Source organism: Chinchilla lanigera, unplaced genomic scaffold (genome assembly GCF_000276665.1).
Source record: "Chinchilla lanigera isolate Chin_1 unplaced genomic scaffold, ChiLan1.0 scaffold00023, whole genome shotgun sequence".
NCBI lineage: Eukaryota > Metazoa > Chordata > Mammalia > Rodentia > Chinchillidae > Chinchilla > Chinchilla lanigera.
Genome location: NW_004955424.1, coordinates 16009722 through 16033666, shown reverse-complemented (window position 1 = coordinate 16033666; position 23945 = coordinate 16009722). Strand labels below are relative to the sequence as shown.

The window sequence follows — 23945 nt, the reverse complement described above, 5'->3', positions numbered from 1 at the left end:
CGTCGCGCCTTTGTTGGGGAGCGCTCCTCCCATCCTCTCCGGCGCTGACCCAGCCCTCCCCGGAGGCCACGCTGCTTGTTTGTCGCCTCTTCTGTCTAACTCAGTGTGACCTCGGAGCAAACGAGGGACTTAACTCGAGGATGCTATTGGCTTAAGTCTTGTTTCTGTGACTCCTTCCCAGTGTGGTGATAAAGGTTTGCTTAGCAGAGGCAGACCTTGCAGCACTTCTTAGTGTAGTTGGAAGTAAGCGCGGGCATTTCAAAGCCAATCGTCTCTTTTAAAAAAACAAAATGCATTCCTTTTGTTCCTGATGTAATGCATCTTCTTTCTAAGCGGTGAGGGAAAACGCCAGGCAGGGTTTCTAGCCTCGGCGCTGCTGAGATTTAAGCTTGGTGATTCTTTGCTGTGGGGCTGTCCTGGGAGGTGGGAATGTTTAGCAGCATCCCTGGTCTCTTCCCACTAGATGCCAGGCACACTCTCCCCTTTACAAGCTATTAATGACAACCAAAAACGTCTCCTCCAGACTTTGCCAGATACAGTAATCCCAGAGAATAAATTCTCCCTTTCTTTGGGTTTAGAAACCAGAAGTAGGCAAATTCAAGCTTTTGACTAATGGGCTACCCGGGAGATGCAGGAGAGCTGGTTTCCTTGCTAAAATGGATAGCAGTTAGGCTCCAGGACTTTGTTGGAGGAAGAGCTGAAGTCTGACCAATTAAACACTTCCCAGATCCCCAAAGGTTTGCCAAGCCGCAGGCACCCAGAAGCTTCATGCTATCTGCTGAAAACCAGCTTTAACAATAAAAAGCCCCTCTGAGAAGATCCCTGCTCTTTAAAACTGTTAGCACGCAGTGCCAGGAGAGGCGCTTGCACTTACAGTGGTAAGGAGATGAATTTCACAGAGTGGAAAGTTTTGGGGAGTTGGAAACAGAGTCCTGCAAAATAAGCTGGCCAGCTAGACACCAGATGTGCTTTGCAGTTGCCCCTGGAGTTTGGTTTTTCCGTAAAGACTGTTTTGAATCCAGATTCTTTGGATGAAAAGTGGGATCTCTTCCTTGCAGATTTATGAGAAGGTGGATACTGAAAATGCAATCCAATGCTAAGAAATGGAATTTCTTTTGTTACTTCTAGTGGCTGAGAGTACTAGCCACACACTCGGAGGCAGTGTCTGAAAACACTCAGATGTCCATCATTTGTGCTCTTTCAAATACTGGCTCAGAGAGACCTAGGAGGGACTTTAAATGGACAGAATCATCCGTTCCCTGAGTGGGATGAATCCATACTGCAAGGATAATCCATTCCTCCCAAATTAATTTGTGAACTGAATTAAAATTTTCAGTTCAGTCCAAGTTCTGAAATTTATCTGGGTGGTGGGAAGAATTTAATGACTCTAAGCTTTTCTTGGTAGGGGGGGAGTAAAAGAGAACTACAATATTTTTGGAAAAGAATAATGAAGAAACATTTTCTCTCCAATATTAAAATGTGTTAGAAGGCAAACTAATGAAAATTGGATGGTAAAGCCCAAGGATTAGGTGGATAGAGTAGAAAAATCTAGATATAGATCCAAGAACAAGTCAGCATCCAGTGGAATTTCAAATCAGTATGGAATGAACTCATTGTTTTCAAAAGTGGTTTTTGGACACATGGTTTATAAAATGGGGAAAGAAAAAGGTTTGATTTGTACTTTACATCACAAACCAAAATAAATCCCAGAAGGATTGGAACTTTAGAATTTTAAGTGAAACTATGAAAGAACTGGAAGATAGTTTAGATGAGCACTACTTTAATCTTAGAAGAGAATTTAGATGACTAGTAAAGTAGTCTTAGCTTTAGAGCTTTTAAAGCATGACAACAATGCAGGAACTATAAAGGAAATTATAGAGATTTGCATAAACTAAAATTTTATGTTCTGTAAGTGAAAAAACCTCAAATAAAATATAGTAAATCACTCTCTGAAGACCAATCTTAATATGTAAAAAGGAGGAGGCTGTGGGGGGGGTGGCTCAGCGGTAGAGTGCTTGCCTAGCATGCATGAGGCCCTGGGTTCGATCTCCAGCACTGCCTCTTCATATTAATGAATTTTTAATATGTACATAGTGATTTAAAACATAGCCTATCTGGCCAAACATGGTGGCACACACCTGTAATCCCAGCACTCAGGAGGCTGAGGCAAGAGGATCATTGCAGGTTCGAGGCCAGCCTGGGCTCCAAAGTGAACTCAAGGCCAGCCTGAACTGCATAGCAAGACCCTGTCTCAAAAAAAAAAACAAACAAAAAAAGCCTACCTGCATATTCACAAAGGAAACAATGTAAAGTCCATAAATGAACAAAAAAGTTCAACTTCACTAGTAATCAAAGAAATGAAAAAAAATCAAACAAGATATAGTCAAGATATAGTTTTTTTAGGTTGGCAAAGGCTTTTAAAGAATTAGGGTATTGAGGATTGACCAAAATGTGGGCACTGTAACATGTTAATAGGGAAACTATAAATGGTGCATTATTTCTAGACTTGTGCTGTCCAGTAGAATTTTCTAGGATGGTGGAACTGTTCTATATCTGTGTTGTTCAGTATAGTAGCTGCTAGACAGAAGTAACTATCAAGCACTTGGAATGTGGCTAGTGCAACTGAAGAAGTGAGTTTTAAAATTTTTCTTAATTTAAATTTAAATAGCCACATGTGCATACCATGGGAAATAACTTAGACAAGAAGATAATTTGGCAACATGTGTCAAATGGTTTTTAAAAAACCACGACTCTATTTTTCATCCTTCGGTTTCACATTCTAAAGAAGAAAATCCAAATGGGCACAAGAAGTACCTAAGTGTATTTTCATGGTAGTGCTGCTTATGGTAAAAAAAGTTACAATTACTGAAATGTTAAACAACAGAAGATTTAAGTAAGGCATGATATATGCAGAGTATTGACTATACATCGTGTACTATGCATGCTGGTTAGATATTTTAAGAAAAGCAGAGTTCTTAAAACATACTCTCAGATGAAATTATAATAACCAACACCATGTGCATTATGAACCTACCTTTCTAAAAAAGTTAAATACTACCTGTGTATATCCATATTTATCTGATATGATAAAGGTATTTTTCTCTAGAAAACAGGAGTTTTAATTTCTCTTTTTTATACTTTTCTGAAATTTCAAAATCTTTCATAAAAACATTAATTTTATATTCAATAAAATAAGTTATTCTGAGTTTTTAAAAACTCGGGAGTGGAGAGGATCTCTAACCAGTGTGCTGAGTTTCCCACCCCTCACTATTATAAAGGAAGTTGCTTCTTTTATATTTAATCCTGGAATGAACTTTTAAATGTACTATTGCTTCCTGTAAAAAACATTAAGGATCCAAAAATGCTTGGGGGCGGGGGATAGTGGGAGAAGTTTACAGGCTTGTAACTTTACATGCAGGCAGACACCTCTGACTTTCTTTGGTTGTCTTATTGCCTGAAGACAGGGATAGTTTTGTGCTAAAAATAAACAACGTGCTAGAACTTAGTATGATTGTGTGTGCCTTCCAGCCTGTCACCTTGAGCCAGGCGGATTTATGTGATTGTTGAGTCCAGAGGTGGGGGATGGGCTAACAGATCGCCTTGGCAAACCGGCCCCTGGACTGTCCCTGAAGACATGTTCTTCTGTCCTAGAAAGAAGCTTCTAGGACGTTGCTGTCCAGCACCCAACCACAGCACAGTGGGAAGGGAAAGAATGCTGACTCGTTTTTTCCTTGGGCTTCTGAGATCTTTTGGCTGGTGAGACACTGTCTACAGGCTGAAACCAGTGGATCACAGGGAACTAAATCCACCACGGTCCTTCTCCCACCCCTGCAACTCCCCTTCCCCCTGAGGATGATTCTCTTTTCTGTGGCATGAAATCTCAGCTCATTTCAGCTTCAAGCAGATGCATCTCTGGCCTGGAGCGAACCCAGATTATACATTTAATGGAATGTCGTGTTTTCTCAACCAGGAGCAAAGACAGCATAATGATAACCTAGAACACCACAGTAACACAATAGGGCATTATTAGCAGCTTTGGCGACTGGGCTGCACAAGGCTTTCTACTGATGGAATTTCATGTTCATTTAAACATGCTTTTCTGGTTATAGTCAGGAAAGTAGAATGCTGGGAATTCAATCAGGGTTTTGAAAAGACAAATTTGGAAGGTCTCTGTCCAGAGAAAAGCAGTAAAGGAGCAGTTCACCTCTTTTAAGTCTTCCAGGGGACTTCAAAGATTAATGTTCCCCATTCGGCCAAGGTTTCCTCTCTCCCAGGGCCCTTATTTTATTATAGCATATATTTATATATCACATATTGGTCTGTTTTGTAGAGAGCTATTAGTCACTTAAATGGAGAAAGTGGATTTTCCATTTTGAGTCTCAAGGAAGGGCTGGCTTTGGGATATGTGCCCTAAAGACTTCAAAAATAGAACGTGGGGAAGACAGAAGGAGCATGGTGGAGGTAGTAGGTTGGAGAGTAAGACTAGGTGTTGAATAACCTTATATAGGACTTTTCAAAGCTAAAGCCTGCTATGTCTTTCCTGTACCCAATAAATCACTGTATGCAACAGGGCCCTCTGCACCTCATATACTCTGGCCCATGAGAACCCCTTGACTCCCCTTTACAGCTTCCTTTTGCACAATTTTCTCTCCTTTTCCCCATGTAAAGAGACCTCATCCTGTCACTCACCCAAACTTCCAACTGCAGCACCCACCATGGATGACGCCATGGTAGTGCTGTCCTGCAGGACCATTACTGTGTACAATATTCCACACACATAGTCATGAAGCTGATTTTCATAGCATTAGACTAAGAACCTCATTATCAGATATAGTATTATCTTTCTGGGGGGGGGTATACTTTCTTGGTTTCCCAACTATTAACTTAGAAATCTTTAGAATCAGGATCTATGGGAGTCTCACTAATACTCATGCTCATTCATATGAATCCCAGAGTTAACTTTGTGTAGTAAGGAGGGCAAGCAGGACTGTCCCTAGTTTATGGATGAGAAAACCTTTGTTCATCCCAAAGACTAGGACTAGGTCACGATAGGGGCCAGGACAACATCTCTCCTGCCTCCCAGCCCAGTTCTTCCCGCTCATCTCTCCCATGTGCAGTTGGGCTGTAGTGAGACGCAGGTGGCAGTACAACTAGAGGATCTAGGTCGGGTCCAGGGATTAAAACTCTCTGCACCAGAGTTTCAGTAAATCAGGGTGCAGTTGGCAACTTAGGTTGCTCAACTGAGGAACTACGGCTTCACTGTTAAGTCAGCTGGTGTCAATTGAAAGTTTCAGGAACTCCAACCCCTGTGGCCCGCTGAGATGCTGCAGACATCTGGGGGACTGACTGATGAATCAGATCCTGGGGTGTGTTCAGGACATCTGATTGTGGTGCACTTAAAGGCTCAATCAATACATTAGTAATTTGTTCAGATTGAATTTGCTGGAAAAGGAAAATTTGAGTTTGTACATATGTTAAAACACAGAGACATTGCTTGTTATCAAAAATACTTGGAAGACAGATTAGCAGTGATGTCAAACCTTTTAGCGCTTTCAGTGAGAGCAAACAGCCAGCTGCAGCACGCATGCCATAAGTCTGCCATCACTGGCTTAGAATAATGATAATGTAAAATTGGCTCTGAATGAAGAAAACAAAGAGTCCATTAGAAAGCACCTCAGAAATGCTACGATAATAATTTTAAGAGACATCAGAAAAAAATTTTCTCAGGGACCAGAATGCTTTTTTTATTTTAACTGAGATAGATTCTGTGATTTGTTTTATTTTATTTTATTATTTTATTTTTTGTCTTTTTTGAGACAGGGTTTTGCTATGTAGTTCAGGCTGGCCTTGAACTCACTTTGTAGCCCAGGCTGGCCTCCAACTCGTGATGATCCTCCTGCCTCAGCCTCTCTCTCAAGTATTAGGATTACAGGCGTGTGTCACCATGCCCAGCTGGCATGTGATTGGTTCCAGGTTGGAGAGGGCCTATCAGACCCAGCAGTGGTTGGTAGAAATGCTTATAATCTGCAAGGTTCAGCATATGGGTCAAAAATAAAAGTATGTACATGAAAGTGTTTTGTTTTGTTTTGTTTTTCTGTCTGGGTCATCCAAGTAGTTATCTCTACTTTCCTTAGCTGTGGAGATCTGGTAACACTCAGTGTCAAGCTAAGAATAGAATCCAGGAGTGCTGGAAGGAGGAAACTGTCCTAAGATAACCCATAATTATCTCCAAATGCTAAGGACCCCTAGTGATCTAGGAACAAACTCTGGCACCTCTTAGACAGAATTGGCTGCCATGTAAATGCAAATGAGATTTGCTGTATGCTAGTTCGTGTGTCTGTTTTTGGTATGGGACAAAGACACTGGATGGTGCCTCTGTGATGAAAGGCAAAGTGGGTGTTTGCATAGTATTTGACTTTTTCAGACGTGTCACATTCATATTGAAAAAGTAATTCGATTTCTTCTATTGACTCAACTGGTTCTTTTCATTCATTTAGCACGAGGAGATCCTCAATCGTGACCATAAGTGTGTACAGTAATAAAGGTGTGGTTCACACAGCAAGCAATGTCCTGCCCTGGGAGGTGCAAAAAATGCAGCAAACGGTTCCAAACTACTGACCTTTTAAACAGAAAGACATTAGAAGGACTCCAAGCAGCCCAACTTAAAGGCCCAAGGAAGATTTGAGCAGAGGTAGACAAAGTCAAGTTTGGATCAATAGGAAGCCAAAAAAGTAACAGTTACTGAGCCGTGGCTTCTTACAAAATGCTATGGTAAACGTTTTGCCTATATGGTAGCATTAAGTTTTTGCAGTTCCCTTCCGGTCTGTACAGTCCCAGTCACCATTTCACACAGAAGGAAACTGAGGTTTAGGAAAGTGAGCCAAGACACTCCAAATGGAAAGCCTTTGCCTCCAACCCAAGCTTGTCTGACTCAAAATCTATGCACAAAGATGAAGAGAATTTGAATGGGTGAAAGAACATCGACTTAATCGGTATAGGTTCAGCTATGCTGTAGTAACAAGCCCCAAAATTTCAGTGACACGCAAGAGCAAAGGTTTATTCTTTGCCTATACTGTGTGTTTGATGAGGGACAGCAGGAGCTGCCCTCGTGGTTCTGGGAGGAGGCTGCTGCTTGGCTCCTACTTCACCATCACAGCCGTGAAGAACAGAGTGCCGGAGGATGTCCTGCACTGGCAATGAATGCTCCAGCCAGAGCTGACGTGCATCCATCCACTCACAGCCTGTTAGCCAGAACTAGTCACACGCCTCACACTATGGTAAGGGACGAAAGAAATGTGTCCAGAGGAAAAGGAAAGCTGAATATGGTTGAGGCATTAAATACCTCCACTGTAAACATAATTATACGTAGCTCTAGCATAAGTAAGCAAGAAAGGAGTAGTCATTAAGCAAGATTTCTGGAGAAAGTTCAAAGTTACTGTCCAACATGATATTTCAGATCTGCCCAGGAAGCAATAATGCCTCCTGCTCTTTTCCTCCCTCCCCTACTCCCTGCATACTTTAGATAAAACATTTAGTGTCATGGGTGGGAGATACAGTAGATTAAATGGAAGATTGAAAGGGGAGATTAGTCATGCTTCTCTGCCACCTGAATATTACATAAATGTATTTAAATGATAAGAATCTCTTTTTCTATAGCTGGTAGAAGAGGAGGGAATTTGACACCTTGAGATAGAGTGCAGCTCCTGGAATGTTAGAGCAGCTGAGCTAAGAGGATGCTCGTAGGCTACAGAGGTTGTTTCAGAGTGTGAATCAAGAGTGTCTGGGCTCCAACCTGTGCTTCTCAAAGGGAGTGCTGTTGGCATACTTCATGAGAGAGGTTTTCATTGAATACTTAGATTATTAATCCTTGCTTTCTCAGTACCGTTAGCCTTCCTGTCATAACCAATAAGTAAATTTTACTTATTTTCCCCTATTTTATCTTTAAGTGCCTTTTTCAGAGATGGTATCACCCTGGTTGAGAACCCCTGAGTAAGAGATGGTAAGGTAGAGCAAAGCATGCTAAAGATGTTGATTCCTAGGACGCTAGCACCACATCTGAGATCAGTCCTCTGGAGGCAGAAGTGGGGAGGTTTCTATGATAAGAGAACCAGTGGAAAGTGTAGACCTTGGAAGTGAGTGTGCTAATCTAGCAGCTCTCAGCCAAGGGCCTGATCCCAACTTCTGGGGGCTAAGACAGGCTTGTGTATTTTGCAGAAAGTTTTCCAGGTGTTTGAAATGTGGGTTCCTCCTTCCCACAATGAATTGTGGGACTGAACAGGAAGACAAAAAGAGTTCCCCTATAATAATGGCCTTTTTCCTTTCTGGTAAAGATGTAGCTAGAGTAGCATGCATTTTAGAACTGGACTCCAAGGAGAGTTCTCCTTTTAGATGATGGTATGAGAAACCCCACATGATACAGAGGAGGAGCGGCAGGCTCACAGATAAGCCGTGCTTTGCCTTTCGGTGCCAGATCCTACCACGTGTGCATATATATATAACCAATGGTGTTCTCGCACATGGACAGATTTCTGCACCTTTTCTGTCAAGACTCTAGTTCAGGACTATGCTCTTGTACCTCACAGGGATGAACCAAGCCTCAAACATAGGAGTTAAGAGAGCTGACCTTGACCTTCAACCTTCTCAGTTTCAAACATCAGCTCCATCTTTCACCGAGCATTATAACCTTCAGCAAAGTATTTAACCTCTCTTAACCTTAGTTCTTCTTGTTAATAAGTAGATATTAAATTGTATGCTCACATCACAGAAGTATTGTTAAGAATAAAACCCCTAGCTGCATATTTGTCACATAAGTACCAAATGGTACTAGGTGGTGGTGATGGTGATAGGGATAATGGTGATGGCAGTGATGGTGACAGTGATCATGGTGATGATGGTGGTGATGCTGACAGGGCTGACAGTGGAGGAAGAAGAAGGAGAAGCTTCAGGTTTTACATTTTAATTTGTATGAACGTAGTGGTCCTGATAATAGTAGTGACAACAGTGATGGCAGTATTGGTGAAAGTGATAACAATGACAACTGTAGTAACCATGATGGCAGTGATGGTAATGGTAGTGACGCTGATGTAGTGGTGGTCGTGGTGGTGGTGATGGAGGTAGTGGCAGTGGCGATTACCCTACAGAAGTGATGTAGTCCTGTAACAAATGGTACCTCCCTCAATTCCAAGCAGGACTATCTGGCTAGAGTTAGGATCACAAACAGCTTCAATCCACTGCTCATTGAACTGTGTTAGGCTTCTGGAATTACAGAATGCTTGAGACATATCCTCATTTTTAAGGCATTCACAGTTAAGTGGAAGAGATAAAGCCATGGGGAAACAGGTGGTGAAATAATTTGGATTGCTCTGAGAAGAACTTAACGAGGCTTCATAGGGGAGGTGTCTTTGCACCTGGAACTTGGAAGTTGAGCAGGATTGGGTCAGATGACAAAAGAGAGAAATAGACAACATAAAAGACAGGCACGAGATACATACTCTTTGTGATGTGAGCGTGACAGGGAAGGACACTGAGAGAGTTTTAATTTTATCCCACCAGCAACAGGTTTCAGGATGAAAGTTTTCTAAAAATGAAACTGGCAAGCTTATGTGTGTTAAAACTGTATATCACCGAGCCTTGTCATGGGAAAGCAGAAAAACATAAATGAATTTATGTTAATATTTTTGTACTGAAGAGCAGCAAGACTTGAGCAATTGACTGTATGTGAATGGAAGAGGAAGAGTTGCAATAGTAAGGAGCTGGTTTCCGAAGGAAAGAGGCGCTTGTTGTAGGCATGCTAAGTCTGGACATGTAGACAGTTGGGTGGAGATGCTGAGTGGGTAGTTTGATTGAAGCCTTGGAGCTGAAAATGAAGACTTTTGCCCTAGGGCAGAAGTTGAAAATGTCGGAATGGATAATAAATAGTATGCAGATAAATGAAGATGATTCAGGATTTTAAGAAAAGGTGGAGTTTAGAGAGGAAGATGGCCAAGGGCCAACACAGAGGAACTGCCAGCAAGAATTGCGGGGTGAAAGAAGAAACTCCATCAAACAGAGGAGAAGAAGCAGGGGCAGCAGTGGTGGGAAAAACATACAGAGCTGTACCACTGAGGTGAGGAGGGATAGCATTTCAGCAGAGGGAAGAAGGACCACCTAGAGCAGTGGTGGTGAACCTACAGCACCTGCGTTATTTGTTTTTCTTTTAAAACAGAAGATGTTAATGTAGGAGTTGTTTTTTCTCAACTAAAACCTCAGTATTCAGGTTTAATCGTAGTGTTGACACTTTACGATAAATAAGTGGGTCATCTCTGAAAGATTCACCGTCACTGACCTAGAGGATTTTCCCCCTAAAATATGTTCTCCTCTATTTCTAATCTTGGTGAACGGTGCTCATCATAAACCCAGGCACTTAACCCAAAGATCTGGGAATACTCTTTCCTACATTGCAAGGCCTGATGGTATCTATTCCCACATCTGTTCTGGGTCTACCCCACTCCCTATCATTGCCTTAGCTCAGGCCTCTGCATAGTATTTTGGCCTCGTTACTGAAACATTCTAAAACCTGATCTCTTCGCTGCCTTTTCACTCCTGCCCCCCTTACTTTGTATTCTTGACACTAGTATCAGAGTGATCTTTTTAGAAAACAAGTCTAATCTGGACACCATCTTTCCTAAGTCCCACATTTTATCCTTTAACACTTCTGAAGCTCTTTCAGGATGAAGCGTAAACATCTTAGTAGTTGCACAAATAATTTCTATATTTTCTAAATTTCATTCTTTACCACATCCAACATCTTTATAATTTCAGAAAAAACCCAGGATTAAAAAAACTACATCTTTCAGTTTCCTGAACTAACCCGTGCCTTTTTTTGCCTTTGGCTTTAATGCCCTTTACCATCACTACACATAGGTGCTGCCCACTTACCCTTCAAAATAATTACTACTACAGTACTTGGTCCTGTCCCATCCTTAGTAGTGGGCTCCATGTGATTCGGAAGAACAACCACCTCTTTATATTGTGTCTTTACTAAAAATCTCTTCGTTGTTCAGAATTTCCCAGCCCCATACAATTCATCCCATGGTAAATAGTGGAATGGCTCATTATCAAAGGATAGAGAAGAAAAAAATCTTAGTGTTTGTCCTCTAGTATCTCATGACCTTTTCTTCTTTTCTTCATTATCTGACCCTCAATGATATGCAGCCACAATTAATAAATACCTGTGTGAATCTCTTGAAATAGGAGTTTCCCAGTATCTTGTTGGCAAAAGGATTATGAACAGAATCATAATCATCCCACCATCACCTCTTCTGTAAAAATAGTGCGAATACCAGGAAATCACATAACAAGTAAGAACAAAGTCAAGAATCCTGACTATATCTACCAGTCACAATAATAAATAATACATGACAAAAAGCAAGACAAGATGTCAGTGGATAGCACCAGGCATAAATAAATAAATGTGAGATAGCAAAAATCATTGTTCACAGGGTGACTAAACATCCTGATTTGCCCAGGACATTCCGGATCCTGGTACTTATTTTTTTTTTCCTGTACTCAGTACAGGCAGGGCCACTGCATTGAGTTACATCTTGACATCCCAACTTTTAAAATTTTTTTATTTTGAGACAAGTTCTCACTGATGTGCATGTTTTAGAAATACATTTATATTACCCAGTCTTTGAGTATAAATGTGGAAAAAGAATGAATGAATTTATATTTATACTTTTTGTACTGAGGAACAGAACTTAAGCAGCTGTCTGTGAATGAATGGGAGAGGAAGAGTTGCAACAATAAAGCGAGATTTCAGAAGAGAGGAGCTTGGTGTAGAGGTGCTGAGTTGCTGAGCTGTCCAGGCTGGGCTTGAATTCCCCCTCTCAGAGTGCTGGGATTGTACCTGACTTCCTGGTCTTTTCTTGCTTTCCCAGTATAATTAATAGATTTTTCATTTACTTCCCAAAATGGCTAAATTCAGATTTTAAATAATGTAGTCATCCAGATTATTAACTTATGGTGGTACACGCCTGTCATCCCGGCACTCGGGAGGATTGTTGGGGGTTTGAGACCAGCCTGGGCTACAAAGTGAGCTCAAGGCCAGCCTGAACTGCATAGCAAGACCCTGTCTCCAAACAACAACAAAAAATTATTAACTGACCTAAAATACAAAGGAATAAAAAGAGGATTGAAGATAAACAAATGAAGCACTTGCGTCCTCTGTTTCCATAAAACTGCCCACCAGGTCAGCATTCCTTATTCCATTTAACGGCCCCAATTTTAATCTTTTCTTGAAATCCTCAGCCCCAAATTCTAGCAACAACCTTTGTAAATTCTCCTGCAGTCCGCGCTATCACAGACTGAACTCTATGAGCCATGATTGTACGTTTGATGGCCGCTCCATGGGGAGGCAGTATTATGCAGTGGTTAAGAGTGCAACACTCAACACCAGAAAGACCTTATGAGCATAGTGCTTGGACCAATAGTGGGAACTCGGAGGCTAGACCACCTGGGTTCAAATCTCAACCAACCACTTAATAGTTGTGTGACCTTGAATAAGTTACTTAGCTCTTCTATGCAGTTAGTTTCCTCATTTGCAAAAAGGGAAATTGTAGCAGGTATCTCTTAGAGTTGTCGTTGGACCTGAGCTGGCCACATTGTAAGTGCTAAGTATGATTATTAAATGGCTGTGAACATACAAGTGCTCAGCAGAGTGCCTGCTCTTTAATTAGTACCCTATATGTGTGAGCATTGCATTTAATCACCTTTGTAGATTCCAAGAACCTACTGAACTCCCAATTGACTGAATTAAAATTGATTCATTTGCTGAGCCAGTGAACAGTGTACTATAAATAAGTCCAGCAAGATAAGAACTAAGAAAATCCGTTGGTAAAAATATAGGCACTTAGCTGGATGTGGTGGCACATGCCTGTAATCCCAGCACTTGGGAGGCTGAGGCAGGTGAGTTGCTGCAAGTTTGAGGTCAACCTGGGCTACAAAATAATTTCAAGGCCAGCCTGAACTGTATAGTGAGACCCTGTCTCAAAAAGACCCAAAAGAGAGAGAGAGAGAAAAGAAAGAAAAGAAAGAAAAAGAGAGAGAAAGACACTTTGGGAAGTGCTGCTTTAGGGTATCATAAGTGCAAACTCTAAAACTTAGTGAACTGAGGAGCTTTCGACTTTTAAAATGAAGATTTTGAAAGTTTATTACTTCAGAAAAAGAAGGTAAGCATAGACAGCTTCTTGCTTACTCCCTCCAGCTCTATCACTTGAACTGTCCCATCCTCCAAAAAGAGAAGATCTTAGGAGATATCTGAGAAACCCTGCCTCACATCCAGCAGATCATGACAGTGGAATGCAACATACTTGTAAGAAATTATACCAGAAGCAAAGCAGATGGACAGAGTTTCAAGGAGGTCAGCCAGGTTCTACTTTCAATTTTATTGCCAAGTTGTAAAAATATGTAGAGACAGATTTTCAAAGAGTCTCTGGATCAACGCTAAATCTGGAAGTGAGTTCGAAGTAACAATTGGGACACGATGAGACCATCCCGTTGGAGCTCTGTGGCCCTTGCGCACAGCCATTATGCAGAGGCAGCTGCCCTGAATGTGCTCAGGAAATTAAGCCGTAAAAGAGACAGTCTATGAAAACCAGGTGCCTTTGTGACAGTGATTCTGTTCAGCACGGCAGAATCCTTCCCAGAGATCCTAGACCTCCAGGGAAATGGAAGAGCTCTGTCTTGGATCGTGTGGCTGCAATCGGGATCAGAAATGAATGCAGGTACAGCACAGTGTGAGAGACCAGGTCAAGAAAAAAAACCACCCATCTGGTAAGGTGGAATAGTACAGCTAAGTCCAACACACACACACGCACACTTTGCAAGAATGAAGATCATTTGTGAAAATGACTATGGTCAATTCCATTCTTACCTTCACTAATAGAATAATACCTAAGTTTAAGTATTATTAGCCAAAAAGACCTACTCGTGTTCACTAGATTAAGTTCTAGAAGTTTGTAAGTGTGAGAAGGTACCAACATATGTTTGTTATATTGTGCTTTTGCATCACCTTGGATATTAGTTATAACCTTCCATATTCAAGGATGAAAATAGCACCTACAAAATCCCAACACCTTAAAATAAGCGACTAAACAGAGTCACCAAGGTGGAAGAAGAATGTACTCATAGGAAGCATTTGCAGTATCAAAATAAGGCCAACTGCAGAACCAATGACTTCAGTGAAGTTAAGTAAAACAAAACATGTGTGAAACAGGAGACAAAATATAAAAAGAGAACTAAGGAATTAGAACAGCTAGGGAAATACCTGATGAGCATAAGGAGCAGAGCTGACAGTCCAGAAAATGAAATGAATGACAAAGGCGAGTCTGGGAAAGTCTTATCACTTGAGGAGGAAACTGGTACAAGATGAAAGTGATGAGGGAGAAGATGATTAAGTAAGAAGTGACAGAGATAGATACCAAAATACCCAGTAGTTTGCAGTGCTGAAAGGTAGTGTCGAAGAAATATTCAAAGACTTAGAACTTTTTGATTTAAGCAAAACCAGAAAATGCAAGTTGAGTAAGTTCAAGCAATAATCAAAATTAATTATTCATTAAAAGAAACTAATCAGACATTTCCTGTGGAAAATTTTTAATTTTGAAGGCAAAGGAAGAATTTCATAAGTGGGAAGAAAAGACAGTTGCCTACAGAGGCTCTACAGCATTAAATAGAGGAGAAATTTGATCAATTAAAATCATCTTTTATAATAGGTAAAATTATTTTGTGGGTACATCGCAAACATGTTATACCTAGCCAAAATATCACTTGTAAGTGAAAAAAAAACAAGCGTTTTCAGATAGATATATATTCTTCTAGAAAAGGCAGTAGGAATGATTTTCACAAGAAAATTACCCAAAAAGTGAATCAGAGTTTTAAAATGATGCTTAAAATATAATTGTTATATGAAAGAAGAATTGATGATGACTACTGAAGACTTTTAAGCAAATGCAGGTCTCATGTATTTTCAATAAATTTTGATTTGATAATTGCATGAATGAACAAAAGCAGTCAGTCATGAGAAAGGATTAAATTGAAAATGAAGAACCTTGGGAGAAAAAGCTTCTACCATTTCTAAATATTCAAATCCACTGGAAGCAATGACTGCTTCCCTGAATGTTGCAAAATTAAATAAATAAATAATCTGGTTCATCTGAAGACAGTTTGAGAAATTTTTCCCAAAGCTAAAGCAGAAAGAGTACAAAGATTAAAATTATGAGAAAAGAGTATAGTACTGCAAAGTCTAGATATAAGACAGCTAATATGTACAACAAAAGTTCTAGGAAGACAAAACATTTATAAACAATACAACAAAAAAAACCATAAAAGGTCATTTTCCTGAGGTGCAGAAAGACTGAAATCTTTAGATCTAAGTGATTTACCACATATTCAACCTAATTAATTTTGAAGCTTTCAGATCTGAATGATATACCAAATATTCAGACTAATTTTTAATGTCATCATAGATAAATTCTTCAAATATATGAGTAAAAAGAAAATCTACATTCATCAAAAAAAGGAAAATAATAACTTTCTCCCACCAAAAGAAAATCAGATTTAGACTGGCATTAGATGGGTTATGGTACATTAAAGACTCAAAACAATTCAGATGTGTAAAATGCAATTTTAAAATGTCTTAGCCAGGATTTCTCAGGCATGCAAAAATTCAAAATATGTCTCAAGTGTATGTCTTCACTGAAAAAATTGCTTGAAAATATTATTATCAAAGTAGGAAATATATGTTTAATAAAATATAAGAAAAAGACCTGATATAAACAAAACAGAAGTAAGTAGTAGCCCTGGAAAAGTTAAGAAATCATAATAATGCTCTCAGTTGGCTTATGTGACAAAAGATAAAACTTAGAGAATAGGCTTTTCAAAGAGAAGATGTAAATTTTATACAGTAGAACAAAAATTACTAATATGACATTTAGATATACAAGAATGTAGTTTATTTTAGATCCCAAACTCCTCTTTTTCTGCTAAGTTCAACTATTAGGCTGTAGGTAGGAGAAAAATTCCTAAATTTTGGACCAAAGTAGTAATAATAGCCCATTGTAGTGATCTTTTTAAAAATCCCTGAGTGAGGGAAAGAAGAAAAGAAAGAAAGAGGAAAGGGAAAAATATGCATATATATATGTATATACAAGGATAGCTGGGATCATTGTACTGCTGATGTGTATTGGTTTATTGAAAGGAACAGTTAATGCTTAAATTTTTTTGGCCAATTTTGCATTCTTATATCTGATAACCTGAATGACTAATTTGAAGACAATAATATGAAGTATAGCAACCATGGCTGAATTCCTACCATCTTGTTTAGTGAAGCTCTGTATTGTTTCTAATGATTTTTTTTATTATTATTTTTATTCTCTTTAATTGTTTGATCAGTCTTGCGTTCTTACATCTGGTGATCTGAGCAACTTCTTTGAAGATAGCAATATGTAATATAGCAACCATTGTTAATTTCCTATCATCTTGTTTTGAAATTCTGTATCGTTTTTATTGCTTTTGTGTTGTTATGTTTTTGTCTTTGTTGTTATTCTGTTATTTTTTTTTCTCTTTAAAATAAAAAACAACCCCTAAAAGTAAGATGCTTGACCTTTTAGATTTTTCTCTAACCAGGAGAATTTAGGTATTTTAGGGAGATTGATTTGTCTTTGTGAGAAGGTCCTTTGGTTTTTCTCACTTGGTTTCATGGAAAGTACTCAGACATCCTTAAGGAACAGAAAATTTCAATACTCAATTTTCATAGAAAGTACAATAGATGGAGACTGTTGCAGTTTATTTAAGGAAGCTAATATATATCTGATACCAATATCTACCAAAGATAATATAGTCAGGCACAAAACTTCCTACCCAATTTTGATTAAAAATTCCTAATCTTAAGTTAAATATATTAAAAAACATAGCTAACAGTACAGTAAAAGAACAATATCCTGCAACAAATCAAAAGTTATCTTAAAAAGGTAAGAATGCTTCAATATTTAGAAAATGCATTAAGATAACTCACATTTATTTTAACTACCAAATATGAAAAGCATTTTAGTATCTCAGTAGACTCTGAAAGACAGCTTTCTGAATGCTTACATGTCCCAAGGACAGAGAGGATATGAATAATAACCAATGAGGTGGATTTACTAAATATAGTTTGAACCCTATATCCCACAAAAAATAAGCTTTCCTTTAAAAAGCTCATAAAATATTTATTAGATCACAAAGAATGTCTCTGCGTACATCCCAAGGCACAATTTTTTCAGTACACATGCTCAGCAATAAACAGCAGGAAATGAGTAGCAAAATACACCAAAACTTCAGCTACCAGGAGAAAAAACAGAGATTTTTATATTAGCTTGTCATGAAAAACACATGATAGTGAATTTACAAATTAGAAAAAACAAGACTGAAAAAAGAGACTGTCTATGGCCCACAGCTTGCTTCTGAAAATAAGTTTTATTAGAGCACAACTTCCTTCATTTTGTTCTTGTACTGTCAATGGTGACTTCTGCGTTGCAAAAAAAAAAAAAAAAAATTTGAGTAGTTGCTATGGAGACCATATGACCCACCACCTCACATCCTGAAATATTTACTGTCTGGCTCTTTAGAGAAAAAAATTACCATACTCCTTGACTACGGAAACATTTGCAGCCCAGTAGAAAATAGGCAAAAAAATATCGATTCTCCAGAGTTAGCATCGTGGGCTTGGACCTGTGCTTTCACCCAGGTCCCTCATTTAGAAGGGCCTCAGCTCAATGCTCTGATATGACCATTTTGAAATTCTTGATAGTTTTTAAACAAAAGACTTTGAGTTTTCATTTTGCACTGGGGTTTGCATAGTATGTAGCTGAGTCTAACTGATAACAATGAAAATAAAAGGAATAGTAAGTATTTTTAAAAATTCTATGGCTTACAATTAAATACATCTAAGTTAAAATTGTATTGAAATCAAATGGTCCTTCCTTTGCCCACCCTGCCTACATAGAGAGTTTTACCTTAATGTGGGAGCAGTTTGGAGGGTAACTGCCTTCCAGATCCAAACAGGAATCTCCTATTTTGGCATCTGCCACTAACTTTCTTTCCTGTTCAGAATCCTCCCAGAGGAGAGGGGAGGACTGTGAGCTTCCCACTGCTTTGTCATCTTGCTTATCGGAGGGCACAAATTTCATCGTTTCCCTCACATATGCATCGTCTTGTACCTATCTTCCCCATAGCATGATCTGATCCTCCAAGTTTGGTTCTTCAACTACTAAAAAATCTAGAAAACATCTTGCAAAACGACCTTATCGTGAGCAAAATCACATTTCAAATCTCAAATATTCACTTTCTTCTTTTCTGCATCACTGCTGGAAAAAGTGAATTCCCCACCCTTCCTCTGTAGCCCGCGGCAGATGCATGCCTTGAACTGACTGCAGCACGTTAGGTCACTTTCTGTACAAATGCCAAAGAGAAAAAAAGCACAGGAAACAATGTTCATCAGGAAGCTGTTATAAAAGTGCAAATGGAAGCAACACAATGTAAAAAAAAGAAATTATACTAATAATAACGTATCTATAACATGGAGAAAATACAGATGATGCTGAGGAATATCATCTGAAGAAGTGAAAATGTATTTATTCACCATAATAACATTAAATGAAGGGAGCAGGGACCATAAGTAGGCAAAGTATACATACTTGAGGAAAAGTGTGCAGACAGACTCATCACAGTGTTGTCAGTGATTATATCTGAGTCGCAGAATAATGGGTGATTTTGATTTTCTGCCTTTTGCTTATCTCCTCCCTTTTCCAACAAGGAACATGTTCCTTTGTAATACAGTATTTTAAAATCCACTCCCTCAGTGCTCTTGTTCTGAGTCACTTCCTCCCAAGCAACATCTGTGGCCGTGCTCACTTGGATGGTGCTGGCCGGCTCCTTTCTGTCCCTCAGAGGTATGCAAAGTGACTCTGTGTCCTCAGCAAAAACAGGACTTTTATGTTGAATTCGCACAAACTATACCAAGCATTGGTATTGGAAGAATGATTTTAGCCTTTTCCTGGCGTGTGAGTGGTGGGGAAAGGCGCTGAGTATGAGTTTGTTGCGAAAGGCAGAGTGGAGGTGGGAATTATATTTTGTTATAACACTTTTTCAACATGATCTGCAAAAATATGTTTTCTCTCGATACAGTACACACATGATACTTAAATGTAATTCACCAAAAATTTTATGCAGTATTGCTTTCTGTTACTGTATGCAATATATTCTGATGTTTCAATTTTTTTATTTTAAAGAAAATAGTGCAAAAAAAAGAACAATAGCAAAATACAGACAACACAAGGCAAGGACATTAAAAATAATACAGGGTTTCAAACCAAATGATAAACAGTGGTTGTTATATTACATATTGTTATCTTCAACAAAGTTGCTCAGATTACCAGATGTAAGAATAAAAGACTGATCAAATCATTAAAGGGAATAAGAAAATAGTAATGTAAAAGAACATTAGAGACAATACATAGTGTCACTAGGCAGGATTGTAGGAATTCACCAAGAGATATTATACTGCAAATTGGTGTCATCACATAAGTTGCTCAGATTATCAGATACAAACATGCAAAATTGATCAAAATATTTTAAAAAAACTTTTAAACATTAACTGTTCCCCTCAACAAACCATCAGACCCCAACAGTACAGTTATGCCTCTGATCCATAATATATAAAATGCTTTAATACTTCTTTTTCTTCTTTCCCTCATCCCAGTTGTTCCTTCCTTTGAGCAATTTCTTTTCCTTTCTTATTATCTATTGGACATTTTGGGTTTTATTTACTCTTTCATGTTCTTACACCAGGGAGACAATATGATGTTGATACATTGAAGTTTCAATTTTATATTTGATTTTTTAAAATATTGGTACTATCTCACCAAAGTGATTTCCCACTTCATTAATAGATTGCCTTCTCCAGTTTAAAAGTCATAGTTTTCAAAGCCAATAGTTAGAGTGACGAAGGGGAAATTCATCACAAATTAGAAGGGTAGGTCTGGGTCTCCATGAAAAGAGCAGGATGGGTAACCCCAAACTTAGAATGCAGAGCTCAGGAAGTGGGTTTGGGGTTGATATCTAAAGAAGTCAGAGTGGAAGTAAGTCCAGGAGAAGCTTTGTGAGCAAAAGGAGTGCTGGGCTGTGACCTCAGAAGCAATAGGAGAGATGGAACCACAGCTGTGCAGTCCATTCATGGAAGGAACTCTTGGGCAAATAACCAACTGTGTTCTCAGCAAAAACAAGTCAAAAGTTGGAGGCCTGGGTCAGGTTTAGGGTCTCAGCCAGTTAGGATGCAATGTGAGTCTAGAACAAAGGAGGTGAAGGCCAAGGAGGAAGCTGGGGAGAGAGGTACAGTGACAAGTGGATGTGGGGTCGTTGGCATTGGTCTAACTGTGATGCCTGGAGCTGCCGAGCATATCCCTATTCTTCCAGCTTTGGCTGGGGATCAGTGTGTTACTGAGGTCATCAGTGACTTCAGTCAGGTGGGGCTAAGGAGAAGCAGGGACTGAGAGTTTTATAATTTCCATCCTTAGACCTACTCTGCTCTTCTGGATATACAAAGCTCTTGAGTGATGGCTCCAACTACAAGCTTTCTTTTTTCCTTTTATTATCCTCTAATCCAAATGCAGAAAAAGGGGCCAATTTGAATCCAATTTGATCCACTCGGTTCTGACTCCAGTTATGTGTGTGGCTAATGGAAAGGGCCTGTGTTTTCTAAGGCACTCAACCACAGGGAGGTTTGGAAACCCTCATAAACACAGAAGAATGCATTTTTGTTCAGAAAACAAATCAGAATAAGATTTGGGGTTCTTATTTTGTTTCTACTCTTTGCATATTAAGTCCCTTGGAAGTACTTGAACTATAATCTGAGGGCAATACCAGGTTCCATGCAAAATTCCTCACTAGGAACACAATGAACACAGCGTCACAAAAATTCCTTGACTTCGTATCATGTGCCAACGTTGTAGAGAGCATAGAAGAAGAAAAATAGGTACAAAACTCTGCAGCTGCCCCCGCAGAGACCTTCTGGAGGGGTTGGTAGTGAGGACTGGTAGCTTTCCTTCTCCATACAGTGGTAGAGCAAAGCCACGTCACTAGGTAGGGTGACAGGGTATTGACTTCAGCTTTGAGGGGCCCCAAGAGTATTGAACGAATCTTCAAACATAAATCTGTAGAACTGTCTTTAGGCAGAATTCCTGGGAGGCTACTTGAACTTCAAATTCTGCTAAGATTTACCTTTTTGGAACACAAGCACAAAATCTCAAAGTGAGGCTTGGACCCTATGCACCATCCTGATGCCAAGCCAGCCCAGGGATGTCTTTGGGGACTAGTACTGCATTTGAGTTAGGATTTGAATGAGCCAAAATCAGAAAATTTCACATGCCCTAATTTCTAGAACATAGCACTGAAATTCTGTGTGACTATAGTTTGCAGTTATGTGTTAAAAGTTATGTGTTAAAAGTAATTCTGAAAAAAGATCCATAACTAACAGAGTCCAATAGAACATTTCCCACTGCTATTTATATTTGGGCTTAGAAGAAATTTTTTGTTTCTGTCTTACAGCTTTGGATAACAGTGGCTGTGTGAGCCGTGCTGCCTGAAAATAGTATCAGGGCTCCGTAGCTAAGATTTAGCCATTAATTCTTAAGGGGGTTGGCATGGTAAATGAGATGTTTACACACCCTAGGGTAGAAAGAAGCTAGAATTGGATTTTCTCTCTGCTGTTTTCATTTAGGTCCTCTGAGTTGAAAGGAACTTCTGGTTTCAGCTCTGAAGTATGTGAGGCTGACTTTTCTGGTTGTAGCCCATAGCAGTTTCCAAACCAGAAGATCAGTCACAAGGTAAAGGGAAGGTGAGACACACTTGTTGCAGTAGAAAATCCAGACCGAGTAAAAGATCCAGCATATCTACCACGAGAGGATGCAGGGATAGGAAGTCCAGCTGTGGTCAGTGGGTAGTTGTGAGTCAGGGAGAGAGTTACAGACTAGGCAGGCTAGCTTCTTAGCATGGGAATTTGGGTTCAAGAGGTGTTGGCAGTAACCTCCACACACACACACATGCACCTATACCTCACACTTAAGAAGCGCAACGCTGTGCTGAAACTGTAAGCAGAGAAATAGAGCTCTTTCCTTTTCAAAGGACTGATTTGATCTTAGAGTAGGACAGAGCCTGCATATGTTTGTGAAGGAAGCTGAGTAGTAAAGACGAGTCTCCAAGAAGCAGATCCAGGTCACCCTGTGCTTCTTTCCCTTGGTGGCTGACGGAGGCCCTTAAAATCTCAGGTAACCCAAAGGAGACAAAACCAGTTTGGTTCCTAGGATCCTAGGTTATGTTTACTTTGGATGCTAAAGGAAATAGGCTACGTGTGCATGTCAGGTGTGGTCATGGTGTAGATAACCATGTAGAGGATGATTAGGTCTGTCTATCTGTCTTTCTATCTATATATCAGACCCCAACAGAGACAAGGAAGCTATTAGCCAAGATGAGATGTGAGAAGGAAGCTTGTTATACCACCTCAACTCCACTTTGTCTTAGGGGTCTCATGTTCTTCTTGAGAAAATTTAGCAGCTGCCCATTAACAAGAAAGTTTGTGGTGGACCATAAATTATTCTCAACCCCCAAGAACAGTTTTTTGGATATTGCTTTATATCTAGCATCAACACATCAAGTGAGTACCGAAATTCTATAAATTTTACATGTCAGCTGGATATAAGAATAGTGAAAAGAAATGTTTTAAACCAAAGCAAAGTGTGAATTATCACCAGGTGACCCTGTTAATATGTAAATGAATGTAAATTGATTTGCGACTGTGAAATAGGGCCAATCCTTCAGAATGAAGAAATAATCACCCATAAAAGAATTTATTTCAAATGCTTATTTTAAGCAAGGTGTCAAGAATAGTCACCCGATTTAGTTCAAGTTCCTATTTCACTATGCATCCCTCCCAATATGATTTCCTCACTGCTGAACTTCTCTACTGATGAGGAAATTGGACATGGGTGGAGAGGTGTGAGGTTCCCCTCTTAGGCATCTTACTCTACCCACAGGTAACTTAAATTTCAGAGGATGATTGTCCTGGTTATATAGACCCCCAAATAGCATTGCATTTCAGAAGTGAGCACAGAGGACCAGTGTTCAAGGAAATCTTTTAGTCCCACTGGAAGAGTTGTAGATTTCTGGATTAGACAACAGCTGATAGTCAGGTGAGTGGTATCTCTCTCAAAGCACCTGAAAAGCATTGTGTCATACCTGCTAGACTCTCATCCAGGAGCTCTAGGACCAGTGCCTCCACCCCGTGGCTGAAGAACACTCAGCACCAGACTTTGAGACTTCAGATACACAAGTGAATCCTGTCCAGAAGGATGGCTGAGGTCCTAATGGAAAGATTCCCAAAGATTTACAAGCTTTAGGCTAAGATGAGCTAGTCTGGTGAGCTCATGGTGGATTTCCAACGGCAATCTATAGTTGATGATTAGATAGCCCCACTCACCAAGGAGCTGTGGGAACACCCTTAGGTTCGTTTAGGGTCATAAAAGTTGCCTGAAGTCACCTGAATCCCAAACCCAAGGTGCTCATCCACACCACAGTGGGACACATGATGTCCACAGAAGTAGGTGTCACCTCTCCATGCTCTACTTTCTGCAAGTCAGCAAAAGGGGAGATCTGGGAAAGCAGATTGCTTTAAGACCCTCATAAAAGGAGCTTGGACAAATAGTGATCTCCATCCAATATCAGAGGGTGATGACAGTACACAGTGCCCTGAGAGCATGAAGCAGACTCTTATCTGACTTAGGCTTTTGTCCTGTCTGTTGGACAAAAGCAACAAGCAGAGACTGAACTGAAGATTGAGTAGGAGTTTGCCAGGGAGGACAAGAGATGTTCCAAACAGA

At 39.6% G+C, this 23945-nt stretch overlaps 1 protein-coding gene across 1 annotated transcript in view; it reads left to right on the top strand.

Annotated features, from left to right (window-relative positions):
• Antxr1 (anthrax toxin receptor 1) overlaps window positions 1-23945 on the top strand; it is a gene marked incomplete in the record, with an annotated part of 213545 nt that overhangs the window by 612 nt on the left and 188988 nt on the right.